Consider the following 9655-nt stretch of genomic DNA (forward strand, 5'->3'; position numbering starts at 1 on the left):
GCAAAACAAAATAACTAGTTTTTACAACTAATGCAACAACCCTTGCTTCATTAGTGAGTCGTATGTCCTTTTTTTTCAACTAATCTTTTACTTTTTTTTAGTTCCCGCATGCTATTGTAATGTGAAAACCACATTCGGTATCCAATACCTGAGAACTACAATGTAAAGTAGTAAGATAGTTTAAAATTATAAACATACTTGAAGTAGAAGCTTCGTTAAGCTTTTTAACCTTTATGGTTGCAAAGTATTCCTTACAATTCCTCCTCTAATGTCCTTCCTTTCCATTATGAAAATAAGTGCCCTTGTCTTTCTTGATGCCCCTAGTAGGTTTGTTTACGTTAGAGACAACACCTTTTTTTCTTATCCTTCTTCTTAGACATTGTAGAAGACTAAACTAGAAGAATTGGACCTTCTTTCTTCTTAAGGACCCCTTTAGTAGTCTTAAACATATTAAGCAATTCTAACAATGTATTATCCAACTTGTTCATGTGATAGTTCTTAACAAATTGCGAAAAGCTTTGGGAGTAATGACTACAAGACCAAGTCAATACTTAACTCATGGTCTATGACAAAAGCCAATTGACCTAATTTCTTAATATAGCCAATCATTTTCAAAACATGGGTGCTTATTGAAGAACCCTCTGTCATCATACAACAAAATAATTCCTTAGAGATCTCATACCTCTTTGTCCTACTGGCCTTATTAAATCAAATTCTAAGTACTTCAACAAGCAAGTATAAGCAAGTGTTTTTAATAAAAGGCAAGTTTGGTTCACCTATTATTCTTTAATTCTCTAAAAACTAGAAAACACTAAAAATATTGTTTTCCAAATTCTCCAATATTTCAATAAGAGCCATGTTTGGTTCACCTATTTTTTTTATGTTCATTTCTTCTATTATTTTTAAGGTAAACAAATCCTTGTTAATTGTTTTAAAAAATTTGTATAGAAACTAAAAAACTATTTACACCTCAAAGATGAAAAATTCTTTTTACATTATTTTTTGTGTTTATTAGAAATTTGTTTATGGTTAATAGGAACATTTAAAGACCAAATTAAAAGTTGAGACCACTTATTTTTAGGATTAAGACTTTCTTGAAAATTCTTCTTCAACAAAAATACTTTAACATGAAATATTAATTTGATTAAAATAAATTATGGATAAATGATAAATTGATCTCTAAGAACCCTTAATTGACATGTTTTGTAAATCTAAGAACCTTCAATCTCACTTTAAGAGATTACATGATTCTCTTCTAACTTATATGATAGAAAGTTGAAGTGTTAAGATTGAGCTTGTAGGGCACCGAAGTTAGGCTCAAGCTGAGGCTCTGAGCTTCGGGTCTTGGGTTCGAGTTTTTTATTTAGATTTGCTATAAAATAATTTTTAGGCCCTTAAATATTTTTTATCTAACCCATGAATAAGTTTTAAGCCCTTAAAGATTATTTATTGTTCAACACATGAATAAACAGTCTAAAAAGTCCTTTTCTTTTAACCTAAATATTTTTTTTTATTAAAACAAAAAAGGTTGGATTTCAAAGCCCAAAAATTATCAAGCTAATATTATTTTATGACTGGTAATTAAAGAATAGAGGTCGAAGAAAGATTTTTTTACACATATTATTCAACTCTTCTTCACCTTAGTTTTCCATAATAATTTCCTTTCTTTTTCATAATACTATCCTTTGTTTTTTCTTCTACTCTAAAGCATATATGGATTCTGTTATATGGTAGAGAGATTTAAAGTTATATTTTCTAGGGTTCATAAACCATGTTTTATAGTACAACTAATCAAGGTGGTGTTATTAAAATTTTAAAAAACTAATTGTAATCATTTCTTTTGCACTAAGAGATGAATAATAAAATCTTAATGACAAATGATTGATCATTAATAACAACAAATATTCATCTAAATCAAATTCCAAGTGTTTCAACAAGCAAGTGTTCTTAACAATTAGGTTAAATTTTATTTATGTAATTTTGTTCAAGAATTTTGTTGTGTTTTAAGGTTTTAATTTGATCCTATAATTTTAGAATTTACATGTAATTCTCTTATGGTTAAACTAAACAAAGAACTAATTTGAATTTACATTATATTCTTTATCCAAATCATTGGTTTTTCAACAGTATTCTTTTTATTAATAAATTTCTTTTTATTTATTTAACAATGAAAATATATTTGGATCAGATTTTTTTTTTAATGATCTTAAAAATAGATCAATTGTAAACATGAAATTTTAATAATTATATAATTTGTCATTGTAGTAGAAAGTTAACAAATTAACGAAAGCAAGAATGACAAAGCTTGATACATATTGAATAATAATGATATGTCATGGTAGTGGAAGCTCTAGGAAAGGTAGTACACGGAATTTGGCAACTTGAACGTTCTTCTTGCAGTAGAGAGTCCCTCCACACTGCTCCACTGATCTCTTGTGATTCCCCAGATGCGATACCCTTCTTTTGTCAATCTTTGCCTTGCCTCGGATTTGTATTGTTGCACTTTTATGAGAACATCCTTAAGGCCCATATAATTATTATAAAGTGAAACCAAGAAGAAGAAAATGGTGAGAGAGAGAGAGAGAGAGCATGTACCTTAATATGAGACTATACCATCCATGATATCCAACATTGATAAGATCATCGACAGTGGGTGATCTAAGGGTTTCACTTCTGGAGGAAATAAGAAAGATTTTGACCCCTTTGTCTTTGATCTCATGGAAGAGCTTGAGTATATGGTCCAGAGTTAGTGCCTTGCCTTGTTTCATCCATGCTTCCAATAAGGTTGCATTGAGCTTCTCTCCCCTAGTTTTATTCTCATTTCACAACCCAAATTGCATAACTTAATTAATTACTAATTGATCATATCAATAATGTGATTGTACATTTCAGTTTTGTTTTAGAAACTAAACATCAGCCCCATTTGGAAAAGGATGAGGTGTGTGATCTGAACCCAGAAATGGGAGGAAGAACCAATATCACATCAGATCTATATATTCTGAGGAGCCCTACCAAAATTTGAAAATGATGCCTACGACAAGTGAAAATGTGCTACCAAATTAACAAACAAAGGAATATATGATCTAGTGTAAACTTAAACAACTTACCCAAAACCATGTTTCTTAAAGTAGGGTATGGTGGACAAAAGAGTGTCATCAACATAAAAAATCCAAGCATCTTTATCATCACTTTCCAAACTATAGTAGCTGCTTAGGTAAAGCCTGACTTTCTCGATCGCTCTCTCGGAGTATGCTAAATACTGAGACAATGTCATGTAATGTTTGATGAAATCTACACATTCTTGTGGCATTACCTCAAACCCCTTGATGTTGTTTAGCTCAACATTGAACCTCCAACTCTCACAATAACTCTTCAAGCCAGAGGCAGCCCTGTTTGTCATTTTTTTTGTTCAAAATATTCCAATCTGCAACTGCTAAGCCGATGTAGAGGCTTGTCAAAGCTAGCATGAACACCAAATTTCTTGCCATTTCTTGCACAGAGAAGACGTGGGGGAGTGATTGAATTTGGACACTAGGAAGCTGATAATGGGGGTTTGTAAAGGGTCACGTGGGCTGTGGGGTATGTGTGACCTGTTGTAGCTTTGAAAATCATATGGATAAGTGGATTGATGGGTTAATTAATATAAGGACATATGACAGATAACAAAAATATAAAAACTTTCTAGATGTTTGGTTTAAAATCATTAAAAATTTGGATGTATTAGTTTTATTAGAGATTTTATGGTAAAGAAATGGTTATGACTAGAAAAAGTATTAGTACTTTTAGTGCACCCATGATTTTGAATGTGATTTAAAGGTTTTAATGAGTTCATAACTGATAGTTTGTCTATAACTTAGATAAAGATTTATTCGTGTGAATAAACCATATGTTTAGAATTTTATTATGGGCTTATGTGTCAAAACAAATTTTTATGGAATACATCTATGTAGGTACCCTGCCAGGGTTCATCTATCCTATAAGATGGATGAGTTTTTCATAATTCATATGTTGTGGTGAAAAATACTTCCAATTAAAATTGATGAATATTTAGAATAACTTTGATAATTGTTTGGTTAATTCTTGATATTTGAATATCAACCTCACTTGTAGGTTCAACATTTATACCAAAATATTGATAATTAATTCTCATGAATTAAAATTTTAGTGATTATTGTAATATTGGCTAAATTCTCATGGATTCAATAAATTGATTATTAAATCCAAAATGCATGCTTCAAAAAAATAAAACATACCATGTATTATTTTTTAAAAACAAGATATGATTTTTTTAAAATTTTTGAGAGACTTGGCCGTATGCAACATGTAAAAAGATATTTTTTAATATTTTTATTTTATTTTTGTAAGACCACATTTGGCAAAAAAAAATTCTTGAAATGAAAACTACCCAAAACAAGCTGAAAATGTGTTTATCAAACACACCTTTAAATCAAATAAACCTTAAAAAAATGACAGCAAACCAAACAAGGTTTAAGGATTGATGGGTTTACCTGACCGGGTTGACTCGACTAGGTTGACCCGATCAGTGGTTTAGTAAAAAACCATTTATTGATAGTTAAAGAGGAAGAATGGAATGATCTAAGTGAGGAAAAATGGAAAGCAAACTACATGGAATCCTACAATGAGAAGTTGAGTGGAAAGCTCAGTGGATAGTGGATGAGAGCAACAAATTATCTGATAAGTTATGGAGAAAGACAATGGGTGCCTTTGATTTGGATAACCAAATATGTTTGTTACACATTCTCTTTGGTTGTAAGACAACTTAGGGGCATATAACATGTGCCAAGGACGACCAAAATATCATAATTCTCTGAGTTATTCAAAGATTAGTCTACTTTGGAATTTGTGGAAAGCATCAAACAAGACTGGAAGCTTCTAGTATTATTGATTAAGAAGAAATCAGATGGTTTGAGAGATCCAGTTACTAGTGAAAAATACTCAAGGTGGAGAAATCTATCATTGCTGATTGTCTCATGAATCTCCAATTTAAAGCTGAAACTTCACAAGCCACTGAACTAAATAAGAGAAAAAAGATTAACAAGGAAGAGCTAAGAGAACAATTGGAAAAGCTCCAGGTAGAATTGGGCACCAGTAAAGTCCTTAGGATCTCCCTCGAGGAACAACTCTTCACTAAAGAGAAACTAAGGAAGTTTGTGAAGTAACAATTGATGGAAAAAGACAAAAGGTCATGTCTTTAGAGAAGTAGCTGAAAGAGAAAAAAAGTGGGAAACCAAGCTGAGAAAGAGCAAGGAGAATTGGGAGCAAGTTGGATGCAAACCAATTTCAAATGATTGTTAAAAAAGAACTGATATGTCTTCAAGGATCTAAGCTGAATTGGAAAGCCAGATTGAACAATATGATTAGTTATACAAAAAACATGTGATGCTTGAGAGTAAGCTAGCTGAAGCAAAAGCCAAAGGAAAAGTTGTCAGGAATTTCAAGATTGATGAGATCAACCTGTTAAAGAGAGAGCTCAACAATGAAAAAATTAGGGCAAAACATTTCGAAGAGAAGAACGGGCTGTTGGAGCACCATAATCAGATGATTGATACTAATAATAATCAACTGAATAAGAGCAACATATTGCTCTCAAAAAAGATGAGTAACATGGATGAACAAATTGACCGAGCTTCTGTCTACACCTGAAGAATTTGCCTCAATGCTCGACAAGTTGGGAGAGATCTTCACCGATATCAACAAAGTATAACTAAAATTGATGCTTTTCTTAGAGATATAGGAAACAAGGGTTTTTTGCCTTTTCCCCTATAAACAACGATGAATAAATTAGTTTTCAAATGTAAAAGCTTTCATTGAACATTAATAAAAAAGGCTCGAACCCAATCTTCTAAGTATCATCTTGTTTTGATGAGTCTAAATTTATTAAGCATTGCATCATATCAAAATTGCCTCAACAACTATGAAACGATCGAAAACCTTACCCAAATGATGTCCATATATCAGCCTAGAGATTTGGCTAACCCATATCCAACATGTATCATCATTCATAACTATACATTCATATGCACTTGTGCTTATGAATTTTTGAATGTGCATAATAGGTATTCAAAATAAGGTCTCCTTGCTAAAGTGTACAATACTAAGCTTCACAAAAGGATGGAAAACAAAGAAAGGGCTCGCTTTGAGGCCCAATACCAAAAAGAGCTGGATGATGTTAAGAATAATATGTCTTGGGTGACTAGCTTACTCGAGCAACTCCTAAGAGTATAATCTGAGGAAGGGACATCCAATCAATTACCAACTTTTCTACCACCACCACAGCTCCGGTTATCATTTACCCACAAAACTTGAAAGGAAATTTCACTACTAGACCACAAGAAACAATAAGCATTCTGATGATTTGCCTAATTACACTTGCTCAAGTGCCGACGATAATAGATCTAATTATGGGGGAACCCCACGAGGTTAAATCCTTTAGTCATCCTAAACAAGATAAGTAGGCTGCTTGAGAGGAAAGGTTGAGAACTGTTGAGGGATTTGATAACCATGACTCAGTTAGAGCAACTGAGATATGCCTAGTACTAAATGTAATGGTACCCAAGGAATTTAGAGTTTTATAATTTGTGAAGTACAAGGGGTTGGAATGCCTTAATACACACTTGAGGTCATATTGCAACAAAATGGTGGAGGTCATACATAATGACAAATTGCTCATCCATTTCTTTCAAGACAACTTGACTAGTTCCGCTTTAAACTGGTATATGACTTTAGATAATACAAGGGTTAAGAAATGGAGTGATTTTGCTGATGTATTTTTAAGGCAATACAAATTCAATATTGACATCGCTCTAAACCGTATGAGTGTTATGGTGATGGAGAAGAGAAACAAGGAAATAATAAGGGAGTATGCTCATATATGAAAAAACAAGGCAATGTATGTACAATCGCCTTTATTAGAGAAAGAGATGGTGAATCTATTCATCAATACTTTCAAGTCTCTATGCTATGAGTACTTGATGGGCAACTCTATCAAATATTTTTATGATGTTGTGGTTATTGCTGAGAGAAAAAAGCAAGGAATAAGAGCCGATAGAATATCAAAACCTGCCGAGAATAAAGGGCTTACTAGGGGGAAGAAGGATGCTGAGGTAAGCAATATAGAAAGAGAGTATAAGGGTAAAAATGATTTCTAAGCCTAAAGTTATCACAACCAAAGTTACTAAGCCTCATCTTCCAAAATACCCAATATCAACTTTGTCAAGCCTTTCCTAGTAAATCAACCTACCAACTCATCAAAAAACCAAGTAAAAAAACAACATGGATAACTTTTGAAGATACATCCAACATCAATTTTAACTATTTGCCTAATCATGCTTCTAGTAGTGGAGGGAGTAAATGTTGTGGAGTATGGAGGAAAGAAGGAGCAGATTTTGAGGGTAATCATGGATAAGTTATATGACATGTTGGTGTAAGTCGGGTATTTGCCAATGAAAAATGAATTAGGTTCAATAAAGGATGATGGTTTTTATAGGTTTCACGAAGCAATGAGACACAACATTGAGGAATATGAGGAGTTTCACCATAACGGATACAATTGATGACTTGTGATTTTTTTAAAATAAAGAATGAGAAAGAGGATGATGTCATGTGATTAGTACTTAAAAGTATATTTTTATCAAGATTTTATATCATCATTTTGCACTTGAAGTATCAATAACTCCTTAACTAAAACATGTTTCATAATAACAAGTCTGATACCATAAGATACCTTTAATTTATGGTAAATGTTCATCTTAAATACAGGCCTATCACATAAATGAAAGGATTGATTGATGAGTTTAAGTACAGAAATTGAAAGGACAAAGAGATGGTCAAACTTATAAAAGAGATGTTGGTTCAGTCCAAAGTAGAACATTGTTTGGTCATTGGGTCATATCTAGACCTGTAGATCTTGGATTTAAGTATGCCTTATATGGATGGAAAGCTAAGACATAGACCTAAAAATTTCATGTGAAGTCCAAGATTTAAAAAGGCCATTTTCAAGTCCAAATTTTAGCAACAACGGAGAAGTCTGAATCTATCCTACAGCCTAGACACTGTTCATTGTTCAGCACATATCTCGAGTTCTAGAAGTCCAAATGACCTCAATTTTTTTTCTTGAAAAGCTAAGACAATTTCCTAGAACTTTCATGATTTAAGTCTATTCAAATTATGATGTTATCACTGATGTTTTTGGCAAACAAGAAGATAAGGATTGTTACTAAGTCAAGATGTGGCCACCCATTCAACAATTAGTCAACAAATCAATAGTTCTGAATTTTGGCCTATAAAAGGAGGCATTTACCATGTATTTAGGCATCTTGGTTTTCAGATCAAGATCATGTTTTTGCTCTCTCTTTATATTTTGTAATGCTTAAGTTTTGCTTATATTAATTTCTTGCTCATGCTTTTCATTTCATTTCGTTGTTTATTTATGTTTCTCTCTTTCATTATGTTTAGCTAAGTTTATCATGTCAAGGTGAAAAGGTTACACTAATGGTGTAAGAATAAGTATAATATAAACTCAACATGGATCTTAATATTTGATACTAACATGTTTTATATTTGTTATCTTGTTCGCTTTTAATACTTTGCTTGTTAAATGGTTAATCTAGATATATGTTGTATAACCATTGGTACAACAAATACTTGGCACTTTCATAGCCTAACCGTATGGTATAACCGAAACCTATGCTATGAAAGGAACTTGATTTGTTGTTAACATAAATTATAATCATGAATGCTTGACAACATTTACAAGTATTAGCATTATTCGAATAAGATAACTAATGTAATCATGTTAATAATTTATAATCCGATTGGAACCTCATTTGTGTGTGGTTTCCAGTTGAGTAATAAAAAGAGTTTATACTATAGTTGAATGAAATACCATGAGTGGATCCTCTAACCTTGACAATTATTTTATCCTTGTTTAATCCTTACATCAATATCACATCTCAAAGCTCTCTTTAACTTGTTGTTGTTGTTGTTATTTATAATTTATATAGTTAACTTCCCTGTGGTTCGACCCCGGTCTTGCCGGATTATTTATTACTTCGACACTCCTGCACTTGGGAGAAGACATCAATCTTTTGATCGTGTCATCATGGGCATGATAAGTTTCTAAGGGAAGAAAGTAGAAGTGTGTAGGATCCACCATACTGAGAGCGGTTCGCCAAAGCTTGTTCTGATAAGGTCTGCCTTTACCCACAATAGGAACTATAATGGCACTGCCTCATAATTACAAAAATTCTTCCAAAATTTAGAATCCTTCTCCTATGTTGCAAACTGAAATTGATGGATTAACTTGAAATGGCAGGTGTTTTATACCTGAAGAACTAGAAAGACAACGAAATGCCATAGGCAAAGAGGTTATAGATGTCGTCAAAGGTGTGGAAATGAACAAACCAATAAGTGAGGGGGATGCTAACACCACACTAGACCAAGGACCTAACAAATAGGTCAGAAAGCGTCCACACATTCAACAGTCCCTAATACATAAAGTTTTCATAAATCAAAACTTCATAACTTTTGTTTCAAGTAGCTTTTGCACAACAAAGATTTGATGATTAGGTCATTCGTTTATGTTTATGGTTATTTAGACATCTCCTAAGAAGTTGCTTGGTGAAACATCGTTCTT

General features: G+C 32.5%; 1 pseudogene; it reads right to left on the reverse strand.

The window, feature by feature from the left end:
* Window positions 1–2350: 2350 nt before the first annotated feature.
* Window positions 2351–3488, reverse strand: LOC133682186 (acid phosphatase 1-like; annotated as a pseudogene).
* Window positions 3489–9655: the final 6167 nt, after the last annotated feature.

The sequence above is a fragment of the Populus nigra genome, chromosome 2 (genome assembly GCF_951802175.1).
Source record: "Populus nigra chromosome 2, ddPopNigr1.1, whole genome shotgun sequence".
Taxonomy (NCBI): domain Eukaryota; kingdom Viridiplantae; phylum Streptophyta; class Magnoliopsida; order Malpighiales; family Salicaceae; genus Populus; species Populus nigra.